General features: G+C 40.1%; 4 non-coding genes across 4 annotated transcripts; 3 read left to right on the forward strand and 1 right to left on the reverse strand.

Annotated features, from left to right (window-relative positions):
- Positions 1-7,353: 7,353 nt before the first annotated feature.
- Positions 7,354-7,426, forward strand: trnav-cac. The gene has a single exon. It is a non-coding gene; the product is annotated as a tRNA-Val (tRNA).
- Positions 7,427-8,298: 872 nt separating this feature from the next.
- On the forward strand, positions 8,299-8,371 carry trnav-cac. The gene has a single exon. It is a non-coding gene; the product is annotated as a tRNA-Val (tRNA).
- A 193-nt stretch (positions 8,372-8,564) lies between these two features.
- Positions 8,565-8,636, reverse strand: trnad-guc. The gene has a single exon. It is a non-coding gene; the product is annotated as a tRNA-Asp (tRNA).
- Positions 8,637-9,247: 611 nt separating this feature from the next.
- Positions 9,248-9,320, forward strand: trnal-caa. The gene has a single exon. It is a non-coding gene; the product is annotated as a tRNA-Leu (tRNA).
- Positions 9,321-20,025: the final 10,705 nt, after the last annotated feature.

The following is a 20,025-nucleotide window of genomic DNA, read 5'->3' on the forward strand; positions in this document are numbered from 1 at the left end:
ATTTCCATACAGCTGTCTTGGAAATCCCTATGATGTAAGAAAAAGGTCAGTTGATGATTTTATAGTGTCACAGTAGTATTTAGTTTAGTTTACCTGTGCTAAACTCTTAACTAAAAAAGTCGAACCTCTGAACACACGGTTATAAATAAACAGTTAGCTTACGATAGCCATAGAAAAAAGCCAATGCTACCATAATACTTTAGGAGCTAATGCTATAGCCACCGCTGACGTAACTAAATTCAAAATAACAAACAGCCCACACACATTTGTAATATTAATTAATTTGCGTGCTTTATATTTACACATATTGATAACGATGTGTATTAAAACGTCAAACATATGCAAAACCCGTGCATTCAAAACTTTTTTGGATAAATAAAATCAGTCACTTACTGTTGTCACGACGGTAATAAAAACCCGAAAACACCCGAGTCCTCGGCGAGACGCTAAAAAAAAAGACTGGAGGCTGCACCGGAAGCGACTAAAGCAATCTTTTCCAGGTATCGCTTCTATGCCCCCAGCAAGAGTTTTCGCAGTAAAGTCAATGCTCTTCAAATTTGCTCGCCAGTATCGCCAAATTCAATAATGTATGGCTACAGAGGCAGATTTTAAAAGCTCATTTATAGCTCGTTATTTTTTATGTCAAAGTTGAACTGTATATACACATTGTATATGTGTGTGTGTATATATGTATGTGTATATATCTATGTCTATATATATATATATATATATATATATATATATATATATATATATATAAATATAAACATGCTTGGCTGGTGAGTGAAAAAGTGAATTTCATATATATATATATATATTAGTATATATATACTAATACATACATATATATATATATATATATATATATATATATATATATATATATATATATATATATATATAGGGTCTGAAATTCACTTTTTCACTCACCAGCCAAGTGGACTGGTAGATGAAAAAATCCAGCCAAGCATGTTTTTTTTTACTGGCCAATATGATAAATTGCCTTTTTGTGTTACATATACATTAATTTCCATACATTTAATTGAGATAAAGTATTATGCTGACTGCAAACTTAAAGAAGAGGCCAGAACAAAATTGAAGCGTAATCATTTTTATTTATTATTTCCTCTCCACCTGAACTCTTTGCCCTGCTTTTTACACATTTCTATATGTTGAGCCCACAGTGATTCCTTTCTTTTCATCCAAACTGCAACAGTCAAAAAACAAAGTTATTAAAAATGTACTTACAATCATTCAATATAGCTGTTACTTCTCCAATTTTCTGTATGTAACATTACTTTATACACAGCAGAAAATCAGTGAATGTTCTCAGCAAAATAATTGTAAAAAGTGGTCATTGATTATTGCATTTTCATTTTCATTCTGATACAAATTATATGTAAGTTGAAAATTTAAATGCTATTGTGGGATTGCGTTTTCATTTTTGAATTTAGCACCGAGCAGACAGGAAGTAAAGCACAGAAATAACAATATAACATCTGGTTGTTTTTCAAAATAAAACACTAAGCGTTGACACCAGCAAACAACACAAGTCTCAAAAAAGAGACAAACACAAGGTCTTCTGCTACTCCTTTGGTCGGGAACACTTACTGCTGTGGTGTTTGTAACTCAGTCCTATAACTGCGGTCGCGATTGATCATGTGATGGGCCTCGCGACGCCAGCTGTGGATGCTGCGCAGTGGCCGATTCAAAACAAACAGTTTTAGCTTCCTTACTTTTTATCCTGCTCACTGCAACTACAACAACAACAACAACAAAGGGCAGACAAGCGTGGGGAACACATACAGAATCACAGATAACCACACTAACTGCCACTGACAACACTGACTGATAACATGCAGGCATACAACAAGATCAAACTTGTTGGGGGTGAGCCTGGTGGGCAGGCAGATGATGGACTGATAAGAGGTGCATAGGAGGTAGAGATGGCCAGTTGATTTGGGCTGCTGCAGAAAGGGATGTCCTATAAGGAATATGGTGTCACACACACACACATGAAAAGCAAAAATGGTGAAATGAAGCCCCATTCTACAAAAGGAAAGAAGGAGAGTGAGAGATAGAGATGAGGGGATGTCACTGGACAAAGGCCCGAATGAATGTACTGATTATTAGAAAATGATACAGTAAAATAACTTGAAAATCTCCACAGAGGTAGCTAGGGACATGTAGAACAATAATCCAGTGGAGCTTGCAGAAAACAGTTTGATTTGAGTTGTTAATTTAAAATCTTACTATGCAGAAATGAATGGGATGTTGAATGGGCAATTGGTTTAGCTTCAATTATTTTGCTTCATCATTTTGTTTTGATCTTTAAAAAGAATGTAGTAAAACAACAACAAAGTAAGGACAGATGTATGTATTTCAACAAATGAAAATGAGAACACAGAGAAAGTTCGATATAGATTTCTGAGTTTGCGAGGTGCACTTGAATGCACCATGAACCTCTCACATGCTTTAACGTACGAAGCGATGTAGACGGGCACTAGATTTTGGAGTGTAGAAAACGTGACCGCAGTGGGCTACGCTGGAGAGTCTGACTGTTTATAATTTCATTCGTTTTTGCACTGTATACTTTATGTGCTTACTCTTTTACTTGTCTGAGTTAAATTCATGTTAAGAGCAAGACAAGTTAAGAGGTTAAAAACGTGTATATAATTTCATGGTGATGTAATAATATTTGTCTTAAAAAGATAATTGAAATAATTTAGAACATGTAGAAAAAAAAGTACACTAGACACGGGTTACTGTGGTCCTGAAATTGGTGTTTATGCCAAATATGTGTATTTTGTATTGGCTGTGTTAACAATTTAGAAAAGACTCCTTATAGACAAGAGAAGGCGAGAGCTGCATGTGCGAGTCATTCAGAAAGAGAATTTGCTCAGCAGTGCCTAGATGTGAGCATACTGTTGGATACAGTCAACTCTTAGAGCAGTGTTCACACTGTATAGCACAGTAGTAAATCATTCTTTAGACCAAACAGCCTACATTAAGAAATTTCAGATGTAAGTTTGCTGTCAGAGCTGCTAAGAAACTGACAGCAGAGTTTGATCAGAAGGACATGCAGGTTTGACTATGAGTTGAGTGAATGATAATGAAGGTACAGCATACACTGCTAACTGAAATGTGGTCCATTGAAGGGTGTCCAATAGCGACTTTATTTGATCCATTATTATTATTTATATTATTACTATATGATTTTATATATTATTATTATTATTATTATTATTTTGTCCATTATTTTTATGCTACACAATCAACACATGCCCCTTCTTCTATACAGGTAGGCCGATATGTGGTTCAGAAATGAAAAGTTAATACATGCTGCCTTTAACTAGGTTGCAAATAAAATCATAGACATCAAATACCAAGTGAAATTAAGAGTGTGAAATACATCTGTATCAATAGCCTTGATATCCTTGATATCTGTGATATCACTGATATCACAGATATCACAGATATCAAGGATATCACAGATATCAAGGATATCACAGATATCACAGATATCACTGATATCACTGATATCAAGGATATCTCTGATATCACAGATATCAAGGATATCACAGATATCACAGATATCACTGATATCACTGATATCAAGGATATCTCTGATATCACAGATATCAAGGATATCACAGATATCACAGATATCAAGGATATCAACGATATCACAGATATCAAGGATATCACAGATATCAAGGATATCTGTGATATCACTGATATCACTGATATCACAGATACCAAGGATATCACAGATATCACCGATATCACAGATATCAAGGATATCAAGGATATCACAGATATCACTGATGTCACGGATATCACGGATATCACAGATATCACGGATATCACTGATATCAAGGACACCACTACTACTGCTAGGGGGGATCAAAGTAATGACAATAACTGTTACAATAATAATTCTGGGCATATCTTAGCCACTTAATCATCTATCTATCTATCTATCTATCTATCTATCTATCTATCTATCTATCTATCTTAGCTCTGAATATTTTACTTCCTACAAGTGGAGATAAAATTGATATTGATTTGTAAGTAATATAATGTATATAATAAACATGAATAAACAAAAAATACTTAAGAAACATAAACAAATAAATGACCTAATTAATAAGCCTTTTAATATTAGAAATGCATTCAGTTAATTTTCATTTTATAATAATACAAAACAAGTTGACACATCTTCCGAAATGACTGCTGCTAAACACTCTGGTATTCAGAGCGGCCCCTTTAAGGCCTCAAGCACACAGTTTGAACATTCACCAATCAAAATCCATGTCCCACCTTCCTCATTTGCATGCAGTCCACTAGTACTACTAGTGGCGGCATCTTGCAACTTACATGTACACAAGTAATGGCTAGAATGTCCACTAGTAACACTAGTGAGGCTATTATGATTTTACTAGTACTACTTAGTAAAAGCCAAACTGCCCATTAGTAGTACTAGCACGACATTTGTGACCTTACTAGTACAACTAGTGTGGGCCAGAATGTCTACTAGTACTACTAGTAACAGCCAAAATGGCTACTAGTAGCACTAGTGAGACATTCATGATCTTACTAGTACTACTAGCAGAGGGCAACATGTCTGCTAGTACTACTAGTGACAGCCAAAATGTCTACTAGTAGCACTAGTAAGGGCCAAGATGTGAACTAGTAGCACTAGTAAGTGGCAAAATATCCACTGGTAGCACTAGTGGGGGGATTTTGCACCTTACTAGTAGTACTAGTAGCATAAAAAATGCTCACTAGTGTTACTAGTGAGCATAAAAAATGCTCACTAGTGTTACTAGTGACAGATAATTTTTTCTTACTAGTGTAACTAGTAGAAGAAAGTTTGTCTTACTACTGAGCCTCTGAACCTCACATGTAAGTAGTTTGGCTGCACTAGTATGACACAATACACTACTAGTGCGCAACTAGCGCGCTACTAGGATGCAATTGCACACTACTAATGCATGACTTTCATTTCTGCGCACTAGTAGGACAAATGTGGCATACTAGTAGGACAACTACGTCTTACTAGTGAAGCAAAACTGTGCACTAGTTGACAACTGTGCGTTACTAGTACTACTAGTGACACTATAATATTCTACTAGTTAACATCAAGTGCCTCACGAGTAGTACTATTAGCGCACAGTTGTCAACTAGTGCACAGTTTTGCCTCACTAGTAAGATGTAGTTGTCCTACTAGTATGCCAAAGTTGTCCTACTCGTGCACAGAAATGTCTTACTTGTAACAGAAATGTCTCACAAGTTGCATTAAGTCATGCACTAGTAGTGTACAATTGCATACTAGTAGCACGCTAGTTGCGCACTAGTAGTGTATTGTGTCATACTAGTACAACCAAACTCCTTACATGTGAGGTTCAGAGGCTCACTAGTAAGACAAACTTTCTTCCACTAGTTACACTGGTAAGAAATAATTATCTGTCACTAGCAACACTTGTGAGCATTTTTGATGTTACTAGTACTACTAGTAAGGTGCAAAAGTCCCCCACTAGTGCTACTAGTGGATATTTTGCCACTTACTAGTGCTACTAGTATACATTTTGGCCCTTACTAGTGCTACTAGTAGACATTTTGGCTGTTACTAGCAGTACTAGTAGACATGTTGCCCTCTACTAGCAGTAGTAGTAAGACAATAAATGTCTCACTAGTGCTACTAGTAGACATTTTGCCTGTTACTAGTAGTACTAGTAGACATTCTGGCCCACACTAGTTGTACTAGTAAGGTCACAAATACTGTACTAGTACTACTAGTGGACAGTTTGGTACATACTAGTTAACATGTAAGCTGCGGCATGAATCCACTAGTGTCACTAGTTGCATTTCGTCAGGCAAACATGTAGTACTAGTGCGCAAAATGCAAATGCAAGCTAGTAGACATTTTGACCCTTACTAGTAGTACTAGTGAGATCAAAAACATCTTACTAGTGCAACTAGTGGACATTTTGGCTGTTACTAGTGCTACTAGTGGGCATTCTTGCTGTTACTAGTAGTACTAGTAAGGTAGAATATACCTTACTAGTGCTACTAGTGGGCATTTTGGTGCTACTAGTAGGGTCCAAAAGGCTACTAGTGAGTGACACATGCCTACTAGTAGGGCCTAGTTGTGTTACTAGTGCAGCACAGTAGTTTACTAGTAGAGTTTGATTGCGCACTAGTAGGCCAAAAGTGGCACTAGTAGTGGAAAAAACGTTATTGGTAAGACACCGTCGTTCTACTAGTGCGCCCTAGTAGTTCTACTAGTGCGCCAAATTGTCTTACTAGTGAGGACAAAAAGCTTACTAGTACATGAACCTTGAGTCTGATATCAAGGATATTGAATAAATGGCTTTCCATACAGCTCCACTTCGCTGATATCCTCACCACAACTTTAGGGAGCTTTAAGCTCGGCTCGGCGCGCCTGCAGCAATGAGGTGGACCGTGCCGCTTTGCAAAACGGATTTCCGCCGTACGTGTGCAAATACAGTGGCCTTCAGGTGGTTTCCGTAGTGTAGTGTTGGTGTATTATTGGTGAGTGTGAAAATCAAACAGAAAACGCCACCATGTGCAGCACTGGGAACACCTCGACAAGTCCTGATGCTTCTTGTTAACAGGGAGGCTAATTTGTTGGGCACAAGGGACATAAGCTGCGATGCCGTTTTACAGTTTTGGGTAATCATCATAAGCTGGTAGAAAACGAAACACTCCCCGTCGGGGAATCGACTCTCTCATGCCTTCTGCTTGTGAGCGGGCTGCTCGGGATGTTTCAGCGGTTACAGAGCATATGCCGAGAACTACCGGGAAGCGCTTCCACTGAAGGACAGTGACGCATTGTTGCTAATGTTCAGCGGATGTGGTGCTCCCAATTAAGGTCCCGTTGGCTAGGAAGCCAAAGAACAGTAGGACAGCAGTAGAACTCACCGTGGTCACTGGCCTGGGGCAAGTCGTTAGCGGCTTGGTGGGCTTGAGCTTTGCAGTTTGGGATCTGTCTGAAACCTCTCCATAAGGGGGCGGACTCGTTAGTGCGGAGCTGCTGGTGACGAATCTCAGAGTACAGTCGTTTACACCTCCTCAGCAGAAAGCAGTGTCGTTGGTGGGCCGCCGCTGTTGAAGACTTCCAAAGTACAGGCCTTTCACCGCCTCATCGCCTTTCTAGGCAGGCACAAAGATCCTCCACAGCCTCGCAGCTCCACTTCGCCAATATCCTCATCACAACTTTAGGGAGCTTTAAGCTCGGTTCGGCGCGCCTGCAGCAATGAGGTGGACCGTTCCGCTTTGCAAAACGGATTTCCGCCGTACGTGTGCAAATACAGTGGCCTTCAGGTGGTTTCCGTAGTGTAGTGGTCATCACGTTCGCCTCACACGCGAAAGGTCCCCGGTTCGAAACCGGGTGGAAACACAGCTGTTGGTGTACTATTGGTGAGTGTGAAAATCAAACAGAAAACGCCACCATGTGCAGCACTGGGAACACCTCGACAAGTCCTGGTGCTTCTTGTTAACAGGGAGGCTAATTTGTTGGGCACAAGGGACATAGGCGGCGATGCCTTTTTACAGTTTTGGGCAATTATCAGTATCTGGTAGAAAATACAACACTCCCTGTCGGGGAATCGAACCCCCGTCTTCTGCGTGACAGGCGAAGATACTGTCCACTATACTAACAAGGAAACATTCTCTCGTGCATTCTGCTTGTGAGCGGGCTGCTCGGGACGTTTCAGCGGTTACAGAGCATATGCCGACATCTACCGGGAAGCGCTTCCGCTGAAGGACAGTGACGCATTGTTGCTAATGTTCAGCGGATGTGGTGCTCCCAATTGAGGTCCCGTTGGCCAGGAAGCCAAAGAACAGTAGGACAGCAGTAGAACTCACCGTGGTCACTGGCCTGGGGCAAGTCGTTAGCGGCTCGGTGGGCTTGAGCTTTGCAGTTTGGGATCTGTCTGAAACCTCTCCATAAGGGGGCGGACTCGTTAGTGCGGAGCTGCTGTTGACGAATCTCAGAGTACAGTCGTTTACACCTCCTCAGCAGAAAGCAGTGTCGTTGGTGGGCCGCCGCTGTTGAAGACTTCCAAAGTACAGGCCTTTCACCGTCTCATCGCCTTTCTAGGCAGGCACAAAGATCCTCCACAGCCTCGCAGCTCCACTTCGCTGATATCCTCACCACAACTTTAGGGAGCTTTAAGCTGGGCTCGGCGCGCCTGCAGCAATGAGGAGGACTGTGCCGCTTTGCAAAATGGATTTCCGCCGTACGTGTGCAAATACAGTGGCCTTCAGGAGGTTTCCGTAGTGTAGTGGTCATCACGTTCGCCTCACACGCGAAAGGTCCCCGGTTCGAAACCGGGCGGAAACACAGCTGTTGGTGTATTATTGGTGAGTGTGAAAATCAAACAGAAAACACCACCATGTGCAGCACTGGGAACACCTCGACAAGTCCTGGTGCTTCTTGTTAACAGGGAGGCTAATTTGTTGGGCAAAAGGGACATAGGCGGCGATGCCATTTTACAGGTTTGGGTAATCATCATTAGCTGGTAGAAAACAAAACACTCCCCGTCGGGGAATCGAACCCCGGTCTTCCGTGTGACAGGCGGAGATACTGTCCACTATACTAACGAGGAAAGACTCTCTCATGCCTTCTGCTTGTGAGCGGGCAGCTCGGGACGTTTCAGCGGTTACAGAGCATATGCCGAGATCTACTGGGAAGCGCTTCCGCTGAAGGACAGTGACGCATTGTTGCTAATGTTCAGCAGATGTGGTGCTCCCAATTGAGGTCCCGTTGGCCACGAAGCCAAAGGGCAGAACAGTAGGACAGCAGTAGAACTCACCGTGGTCACTGGCCTGGGGCAAGTCGTTAGCGGCTCGTGGGCTTGAGCTTTGCAGTTTGGGATCTGTCTGAAACCTCTCCATAAGGGGGCGGACTCGTTAGTGCAGAGCTGCTGTTGACGAATCTCAGAGTACAGTCGTTTACACCTCCCCAGCAGAAAGCAGTGTCGTTGGTGGGCCGCCGCTGTTGAAGACTTCCAAAGTACAGGCCTTTCACCGTCTCATCGCCTTTCTAGGCAGGCACAAAGATCCTCCACAGCCTCGCAGCTCCACTTCACTGATATCCTCACCACAACTTTAGGGAGCTTTAAGCTCGGCTCGACGCGCCTGCAGCAATGAGGAGGACTGTGCCGCTTTGCAAAACGGATTTCCGCCGTACGTGTGCAAATACAGTAGCCTTCCGGATTTTTCCGTAGTGTAGTGGTCATCACGTTCGCCTCAAACGTGAAAGGTCCCTGGTTTGAAACCGGGCGGAAACACAGGTGTTGGTGTATTATTGGTGAATGTGAAAGTCAAACAGAACACCCCACCATGTAGCAGTGATCAGGTCAACAGTGCCATTTGAAGGGTGTCAATGTACTGTGCTGGGGATGGTGTGGTATGCCTCCACAAGCGCAATGTAATAATGGTCCACTTGTGGTTTCATCCTTCACAGTTAAGCTCAGAAACAGCATTTTCCTCCTTTTTGTACATCTCTGTACATTACTTAAAAAGGTATATACTGGATTTTTTTCTGTGAAAGGAAAGATTATAGCAGATATGCTAGGCAAATAAGAAGCAACAAGGTAAAATGAGTGGTTTGCATGTGTGGCATGCCTATGTTAGTGTGTGATGACAGCTTGGGTGAGTGGACTGACCCACTCCAAGACAGCTTTGTCAGCGGAAATGACATTAATTCAATTGTTCTTGGCTCTGCTGTTGGAGCAATCTTGTGTATGAAGTCTGACAAAGGGTCAACAGTTCCTTTCAGAGAGGGGTATGTCTGCTTTTTCCTCTAGACATTAAAACATAAGGAAATGCCACATTAGATTGGAGATGACACAGCTTTCATTGCATGCCTCATCTTAGAAGGAAGCTTCTCATGCAAGGTCTAAACCCCCCTGTGCTACCATTAAGCAATTTACACCGGTGGAACATATGGGTGCTGCAGATTTACGTAATCACTTATGCAAATTTGAATTGTGAATTAATTGCAGCCTGAACACGTTCAGCGAGAGATGTCCTGAACATCTCATGTACAGATGGAGATCAAGACAATCTTTTCATCTAGCATGCTTGTCACACGTCTAAAATGTTGTAGTTTGCTTTACATATGGAATCCTAGTTCAGTGAGTTCAAGCTGAATAAATAAACTAAATAAATATAAATATAATGATAATTCAAACTAATTATGATCTGGAATGTAATTTTCCGACCTGAAAAACTTGACCCATATGAATCATGCAGAGGTGTAAAAATATATTTTTAGAGGCTGGTGGGGGTTTCAACTTCACAATCTATCTCACACGCCTAGTGATGCTGTCAGCATTCAGTGTCCTAATTTGTATAAAATGTAAGCCTGTGACTGTTCAGTGGAGAAGTTTTACTCAGTCACACATTCCCTCGCTCATGTTAGCACATTTCATGGGCATGCTTACAGCTAGCTGTTACTGTTATTTAAAAAAAAAAAAAAGTAAATCTAAAATTAGTAAACTGAATTAACTGGTTAAGAAAGCTTGGGACATGTTTTCACTGTGTCCTCTGGAAGAAGTTCTGATGATTTTTGCTGCCTTGAAGAACATTTTCACTGTAAGGGAAAATGACAGCACCATCCCTGTCTCAGTGGGGCAAGTAACACATTTAGTCTCAGGCAGGGGTCCTTAATTAGGGTCCATTTACAACAAGCATGCCAAGTGAAGGGTCATTTGACCAATAAAAGTTGTTTTATGTGCAGATGCTGTTGTTGCTGTTATTATTTGTATCAATAATATTAGTATTATTAACCAAAATGTAATTTGCCATTATTTTTTATTCATCATTTTAATTTCTTTTACATCATTTTAACGACTAATTTTCTGTTATTGGTAGCAATGCCTTATTCAAAATTTCTATTGTCTCATTTCATTCCTTTGTTCTTTTTAACTGAGGTGTGAAGCATTTTAAGTTTGAAATGTAATATAAAAGGAAATCTTTGTTGTTGTAATTATTGTTATACCACAATATGATACAAATGGGCAAAAATAGTGAGAGAAGTGACAGCTGCAGAATGAAGCAGTCTTTCTGATGTCCGGCCAATTCTGTTGTGGCAGTCCTGAGATATGGTCCAAGATGTGCAAGATGGCTCTAGCTCCATTGGCAGCTTCAGTCTGCATTTCTATTAAGCATGTCATTTCAGCATTGATGTGCCCTGGTCAAATAAAACAAAACTGATCAGTCAGTCCGATTTGAAATGATGGTTCTCCTGGTCGACATTGCACTTCTTTGTGAAGTTGATCTTGATTTATTGATTATGTGATACCTACTGGTGATCATTTGCCCGGATGTCTTAGGGCCAGCTAGTGCTAGGTGAGTGCATGGCACTGTCTGTTGGAGACAGCGTTGTGATTACGTTAAGACAGGTGCATAGAGTCACAGATTTAGCGAGTGGCTGATCTGACGTCACCAAAATGTATAAACTTTGTAAAAAAGCAACTTGACACCTGATTTGTGCTTGGACATGTCCCCATCACAGATTGAAAGGACACATTTCCAGTCCAGCATGTACAAATTCATAATGCTGTTTGTAGAGTTTCTGTTTCATTAACAACATTCTAATTCTGTATGACTCAGACCCAGCCAGTTATCAGGATGCAGTTTAGATGTTATAGTTAAAAGAATGACAACTGTATATTAAGATTTCCTTGTCGGTATAAAAGAATGATATATTTGGCATTTTCACATCTTGAAATAAATACTGACATCTTTTTTTCCTGATTTTCATGTTGTTTGTCTCACTTCAGCCTTCAAATTCAAGCTATATGGGAGGTAATATTTGGACTCCTTGGTCAGAGACTCCTTCTATCAATCATACAAATTACCCCTCACCTTGCAATATTTATGATAATGCAGCCAATGACACAGCGTTAATTGCATCCATTCCTCACCTCTTCTGATGGTCTGACACACAGATCAGGAAGAAGCCACTTCCCTCTCACTGCTGCTGATGCTCAATCCATCATCATCTATCCTTTGTGTGTGATGAATGCTACATTTATGGGGCATTATTTCAGTTGTTTGTACCTCTCTGCCATACCACTTCAGCTGCTCATGTAAAATCTCGACACATAGAAACAGCAACTGCTCACATGCATCTATTTTTCATCAGTCAAATGTGTTTTGGGGGGAATGCATTGCTGCCTGGATTATGTGTTCTTAAGATAAAGCAAAGCTATGACAAGCATTTCAGGACAATTGGCACAATTGAATAATTTAAAAGTCAACACAGACCACAAGTATGTATATTCAAACAAAGTGATACAACATCCAATCAAAAGAGCCTCCAGAAATGGCATATAAGAAGGTAGCAGGTGCAACTGATGATTTGACATTAGCCTATTCGAAATAACTCATACCGCTTAACACGACATATTCTTAATCACGAATTCTGATCATGTAGGACTCAGAAATCTCAAATAGTTCTCAAGTTGTGAAATATGAGCAGAATTTTGGTTTAAAGCAAACAAAAATAAAATAACTTGCATTATCAACAGTGTGAAGATAAATAGTGTTGATGTTATGCCTAAGATGACCGTTGTCTGTGTCTATTTAAGTTAGCATGTTAACCAGCTAGTTCTGGCCCATCCTGTCTTCTAATATAACTTTGTACCTCGAGAGTTGATGGTCTGATAATGCTTGTTGTTTCAGCTGGGATATCTAAAAATACAGCCATACACTGTCTGAATTCAAGTAAACTCATCCTAAAACTATATTCATTCAAACTCGAAAAATAAAAAATAAGAAAATTAAAATGTCTCCACACAGTCACCTCTGGTTTGGTCCAATTAAATTTTTTAATTTACAGAGCAAGTGGTGACAAGATTTAGCTTTAGATCTTGTTATGCCCGCTGCTAATGCTGTGCCTTCTCATCCCTAGAGTCAAAGTCCTGGTCAGAGCTGCTGTAAATCACTTCTGTACTGTATTCCCTGTCTTCAGACTGGCATATGTTGGTCTAAGAGGCTGTGTTCAGTCCCAGTTTGGTGTCCAGCTGTTGAACCCCAGCTGACTATAGTGACTCCCCCCATCATCTGAAGTTGTGGTGTGGTCAGACCACAGTCAGTTAAAAGGGTCACATCTAACTGAGCAATTTGCTATGGCAGCTAGTTGCTGCAGCAAATATTATAGTGCGCAGCACTTAGCGGTCATGTTGCCCCATACAGTTTTGGAACTACCTCCAAAATCCAGGCATATCTTATACCTTAAAGATTCTGAGAGATTCTGATTGATACGAATTATGCATTTTTGCTTCAAAGTCCAATTATTTACTTTGCTTAATTTGTCATTTTTCAACTGGTGTTGATCACTTGGACACCCAAACTTTAAACATCCTATCGTTACACCATAGTACATAATGTTACCATGCTACAACTTTCTGCACTGGACTGACACATATTAACTTGTGCAACAGGATTGCAAAACAAATGAGAGATCAAAGGCCATTTTTCAATCAAGGTAAATAAAAACTAGAAAACGAATCTACCCCTCTGAATTTGTACAATCCAAGGCTTCCAAAGGCATCACAGCCTTATTCTCAAAGAATATTTCAACACAGATGTCTGCACACATTCTGTGAGATAGCAGGTGGAATAAATCACTGATTTTGTAATGGTCAAAATGGGATGAGACCTGCTGGATGACAGCCACTTATACAGTCATTTCATGCTTTAAAATCCCTCCACATATATATTCCAAGTATAAAACTGAGATTAATTATTGCCTTTCCTGCAGTAATGTTAAACTGGCTCTTGGTATAGGAGAGAGGAGAACAAAACTTCAGATTTCTGAGTCGTCTCACTGACCATCAACAGAACAGCACTTTAATCTTCAGGCAATCATTTTATCATGCATTTAGTTGACCTTTCCCATAGATCACAGCTGAGTGTTGTGATTGAACTCTACACGATGTGGAAAAGTTTGCTGTATAATGCAAAGTACCCTTTATGTGCTGGGAATCTGTTGAGGCTGCTGCGTGTTCTTTATCCCATGTAACCAATTTTCCTGCAGATGTGCACTGCAGCTGACAGCTGCGTTGGTGGCTCAAATAGAATGAGAAATTGCAGGCAAACGTTTCTTGTTAACAATTACAGTTGAATAGTGATCTGAAGGTTAATTTGGTAATCAGTGAATCTGCAGTAATGATAGCTGCAATCAATTATAAAAACGACATTTATCATTGCATCAAAAGAAAAGGATGTTTTCCATCTGAAGAATGAAAATCTAAGCATGAAACATGGAACAGCATAAAAAAATAAGATTTATGCATTTCAACATTTTCTAAGTTTTATCTATTATTTATGTTTAACTAGCCGGGATTCGAAACTTGTGACCTTCTGATCACCAGTCCACCAGCTCTACCCACTGAGCTACAAGCTCGAATCCCGGCCCACCTGGGCGGAACTGAGCTACATGTTGAAGTATCCTTGAGCAAGCTACTGAACCCCAAAGTTGCTCCTGATGTGCAGATGCCATCAGTAAGGGTCCTGAGATGAGCTGGCAATTCATCCAGGGTCTACCCTGGCCTGTGCCCATTGTGAAACTGGATTTGGCCCCAGTAAGCCCCGCAGCCCCCTTAGGGGGAAACGGCAACATCCCGCGACCCTCACGGAGAAGCGGAAAGAAAACGAGACGAGATTTATGTTTAACTATGTTTTATATATCTATAGTGTGTCAAATGTGTGACTTTTATTTTAAAGAATGTAGGGATGTCTGATATTCAGACACACATACTCAGTGATTGAAAACTTAATCAATCCTCAAGATGACATATAATTCCATCTTCCTCCTTTCAGAGGTTAAGGTGCAGTCAAGGTCAGTCAGCAGGTGCACATTTAATGGGTTTAAATTAAAAAAAAAAAAGTTTATCAAAATAAACATAAACAAGTGATGAAGAAATGCCTATATTAAATATATGAGCACTGATTTGTTTATTTAACTAAACCACTAAAACATTTACATTAATAATAATTATTATTATTATATATACGAACAAGCTCCATTATTGCACAATGTTTGATGGGTAATCTTGCTTGACATCTGCCAAAGTGATAAAACTTTGTTCAGTTCTTCACTAAACAGTTCACAGTTACCATTGAAATGGGCATGTTCTGCTACCTATTTTTTGGAATCTTGGTATGTCTTAACTGAGTCTATACTTTTCAGGGAACTGCAGGCAATCGGAGCACACCCTCAGCTTTTACAAAGATCACAAGGGTTCGACTGTCACTGGCCTCTGCTGTTGAAATAGTTGTACTGTAGCTGTCTGTTGTAGCTCACAATGGCATCAGTAAACTTCAACTGTAACTGGTAATGACATAAGGAGAGTTATACTGTAGCCTGCAATGAGATCATTTGAGTTCTACTGTAGTTTGATATGACATTATGGCAGTTTTACTGTAGCCTGCAATGGCATCACTTGAGTTTGTCAATTACATCAGAGAGAACTAGCATATACTATCTGTAATGCGATTTTAGCCCAGTAGAGTTTTATTAATATTTTATCACATCTCTGAGGAAATGCTGATATTCCTAATGGCCTCACCAGTCTCCTCAGTAACTATGCTGGCATTATGTTACCTACTTGCTAGATTGGTAAACCATTAGCCTTCCTGCCATCTAGATGCTGTTGTCTGAGTTTGATGTCCTCAGACTTAACCACTTGTACATGACTTTCCATGTTGTTATCACAAGCTCACAAGTTCCATTGAAGGTGTGGCAGTTCTCAGTGACATCATTCGTGTTCCATTGTAGTTCTCAGTGACATCACCAGTGTTCCACTATAGTCCTCCACTGTAGTTCTCAGTGACCTCATTAGTGTTCCACTATAGTTCGCAGTGACATCACTAGTGTTCCACTATAGTTCTCCACTATAGTTCCCAGTGACATCACTAGTGTTCCACTATAGTCCTCCACTGTAGTTCTCAGTGACCTCATTAGTGTTCCACTATAGTTCGCAGTGACATCACTAGTGTTCCACTATAGTTCTCCACTATAGTTCCCAGTGACATCACTAGTGTTCCACTATAGTTCTCCACTATAGTTCCCAGTGACATCACTAGTGTTCCACTATAGTTCTCCACTATAGTTCTCAGTGACATCACTAGTGCTCCACCATAGTTTCTACTGACATCACTAGTGTTCCACTATAGTTATGAATGACATCACTAGAGTTCTGCTCTAGCTCATAATGTGATCACCAGTGTGTATGTATTCACCTATCCAGGAGAGATTCCAGAATGAGTAGAGAAATGCTAACATATATAAGTGCACATAGACACAGTGAAATAAAAGCAGCATTTAAATTACTCTTCCCAACATATTTGCTGTATGCAGTTATAAATAATTCCATGCAAATACATTTGGCACTTGAGTGAATCGGTGAATAAATGGGCATTCTAAACTTTAAGAGGAGACAATATTTCAGCTTGAAGTAATCAGATGGTATAAAGATTCCTTGCTGCATAAACTGCACAAAACAGTGCTCTTGTCAACAGTTCCATCTGGGTGGTATTTCAAGCCACACTCCATAGCGACTTTGGACAAATTACTCAGTTTTGTGATTAAACTGAACAGGGCAGTTTGTAGTGAGTGACTGAAGAGTTAAAGTTGGTGACTGAGCTCAGAGCAGACAGCTTTTAGCCACTGGAGCAGACAGAATGTGTTATTGTCCTGTGGCTGTAAATCCATAGTACAGGTTACATTTTACCCATGAATAAACTCTGCATCTCCTTAATACACAAAAAGACCTCATGTTTGAGTGACAGTTATTGCTGCCACTCTTAATCTCAATGCAATTTGTATCCATGCTAATGATTTGAATCATGCTGAAATGGCAGCCTGGTAGCAGTGATATAATGTCTTATAACTGTTTAACGCAGTCTGTTCTCAGTTAAAGAAATAATGTTAACCATTTGACAGTTAGAAATGCTGGCTGGAGTGGAACTTTTCCATTCAGTAGTCCTGTGCACAGCAGCATTTAGTCATCAGTCTCAATTGTGTTTACAAAGCTGCTGTTTGATGTGAAGGGAACATTCAATGATGTAAGATCGAAGGGGCATCAGTGAGTACATTTTTTTGATAGACATACATACATACATATATACATACATACATACATACATACATACATACATACATACATACATACATTCATACATACATATATCAGCATTGTTTCCCAGAATGCTGATATATGTATGCTCACATGCCAGCAAATGGGCCTTAACCTGTATCTTTGGCACCCAAGGCTGACCCAGATCAAACCAGGCAGTTTGTTTATCTTGCCTTAAGAGTGACAATGAGCCTCCTGCACCACATACCACACTTTATGTGTAAACATACTCTAAAAACTAGTTTACATTCAATATACCACATCAAGGTCATTATGGGACATGTAGGCTATATATCATAGGTGGTGGTGAGCGCTTATTCAAAAGAGGAGTGAAACACTCAAGGGCAGCCTGGTTTTCCAACATGAGCCTCCTGAGCCTCTCTTGTATTATATTGGCTCACCTCTGAGCAACAGCTCACTGCTCTCAAGTTCTCAAATAAACATCCTCCAGAACAGTTTTGTCTATCTGAAGGACATGACAAAGTGAACACATCCCTTTTTTTCTGCAGTCATTCCCATTAGACCCATGAGGTGAACACCATGCTTGGATCAATACAGGCCCCATTAGGGACCCCTATTGGGGTTGGCTTCTCAGCATCAACCTGCCCACCCTGGTCAGCAAAGAGACCCTACCAGCTGCTGTGGCACTCATCCATTCCACTCCATTCAGCTACACTACCTAAAGGTGCATTACATGCATTACTAACCTAGCTGAACGCTATTATTATTACAGTGATTACTGGATACTGTACAAGGCGCATATATCAGCTGCATTTATCGAAATCAAGCTTCCTGTGAGAGGACAGCCAAGCAGCTGTTTGCCAGTAGGACCGGACTATTATACATTCAGTCAATGACTTGTGGCTGATTTCAGAGCCATCTGAATGTTATCTGCAAATGTGTTTGTGCAAAATAAAGCAGGAAAGCGACAGATGTTAACAATTGCTGTTCATTTTATGAAAAACTGCAAACGTGCACAGTCTAATCATCCCTAAAGGGACGGCATATAACGCACCTTATAGATCACTTTGTAAGTAATCTCCAGGCAGCGCTTCCACTACAGAGACTGCATAAATACTAATCTATTGTTTTGTTTGCCCGTCTCCACTCACCCAAGCCTTTGGGATCCTCCATCTATTCATTCGCCATGAATAATGTGCCACATCTCATGTCAGATAGAAAGATAATAGTGTCACAATGCTGGCCCCACATCTCCTGCTCAGCACAATTTACAATAGACCATTCTGTGATTTCCCAGCCACTTCATGCCTCACATTGCTGCCCAGTGAGATGGTGATTTGCAGAGAGGCACATCCTGACCTTACAAAGGCATACACCCACTCAAATTGTTCTTGTTGACCTCTGACTGCTAGGATGCTACTGATCAGTCCTGATTAAACTGGTTCATTCACTTCCCTCAGCTCTGCTGACAAGATGACCAATACAGTTTTGCCTTACACACACAGTATGTGACTTCAGCCACTAGACATCTTTTAATCAATACAAAGACCAAGTTTGAAGATGTCATGAAAATGGCATGGGATCACGAGAGTTTGTTTTCTGTCCAATTCAAAAGATCAGGCTATACAAGACAGGGCCTGGTCCTTTATAGACATTTTAATGTGGAAATGTTCATGCTTTTAAACAATTGGTTGGCTGTTTACACTCTTGCACTTAAACCCACCACCACTCTTGAATCTTTGCATTACAGTAACTTCTAACAATCTTTTATGTTTTATCTTTTTTGCACATTCCCTGTACAGCTCTTCCGTCTTTATTTATCAATCATCTCTCGCTCTGTCACTGTTTGTTTCTTGTCTTCAACCTATGCACCTTCCTCATCAAGACAAATTCTTTGTTGGTGTTAAATCTTTGGTAATGTTTCTCATTCTGATTCTGTTTAGTAGACTACAATTTCAATGAACTGCTCTTGATGAATCAGTTGTTCAAATTTCTATGCAATGGGTTAGCTTTAGGCCTAGAATGAAATTAATGCTGTAAGAATCATTCTCGACTTGGCATTTAGCTTCCGCTGTCTTTCATACTATATTTAGAGTGAGAGAACTGGATATTTTTGATGAGGGACAACTGCATTCCCAGAGGAAACAAAAATTGGAGAAGAGATCCCAGTAGTGTCTCATTCATTTCTCCTAGACAACGATGAGATTTCAGTTTCAGACTGTCTCCCCAGTGCTGAAAAGGAGCAAGGTTTAAGCATTAAAGTCTGAAGTCTCACCTATTCCTCCTAAGGAATTTTAGGAGAAACAAATGAGAAATGTTTGAGACCAAAAAAGACTACAACAAGACTGAAATGAGAACTCTTATTGAGCTCCTTTATCCTTAGCCATAAAGGAGCAAGCTTTGAGCAGTAAAATTTTCCTCTGGGTAGTTAACATTTGTAACCATGACACAGGTGAAAATTTTCAAGGAGACCTCTGGACATCATGATTTTTAAGCCAAAACATTATCTTTTGAAGATATAACATCATAAGATATATAGTTGAACCTAAACTAACATAAAATCGCAACATCAATAAATGAACAATTTCAAAATACCTGTTGTTTGCAAAAATATACACTGCCAACATTTATTCTAGTGACTGAGCGGCTGTACTTTGTGTTTTGCAATAATTAAGACATTAGGCTAACATGCCAAATTACAATAGTAACATTGAAAAACTTGCTAAACATTAGCATTTTAGCATTGCTGTTGTAACAACATTAGCATGCTGAGGCTCAAAGCTCAAAATACAGTCTCACAGGCTGCTAGCCCATCTTTTGTAAGGACTGAAAGTCCTGAATGGTACCAGCAATGATTACCACCAAACCCTGAGACACATGC

This window comes from Acanthopagrus latus, chromosome 22, assembly GCF_904848185.1.
Source record: "Acanthopagrus latus isolate v.2019 chromosome 22, fAcaLat1.1, whole genome shotgun sequence".
Taxonomy (NCBI): Eukaryota; Metazoa; Chordata; class Actinopteri; order Spariformes; family Sparidae; genus Acanthopagrus; species Acanthopagrus latus.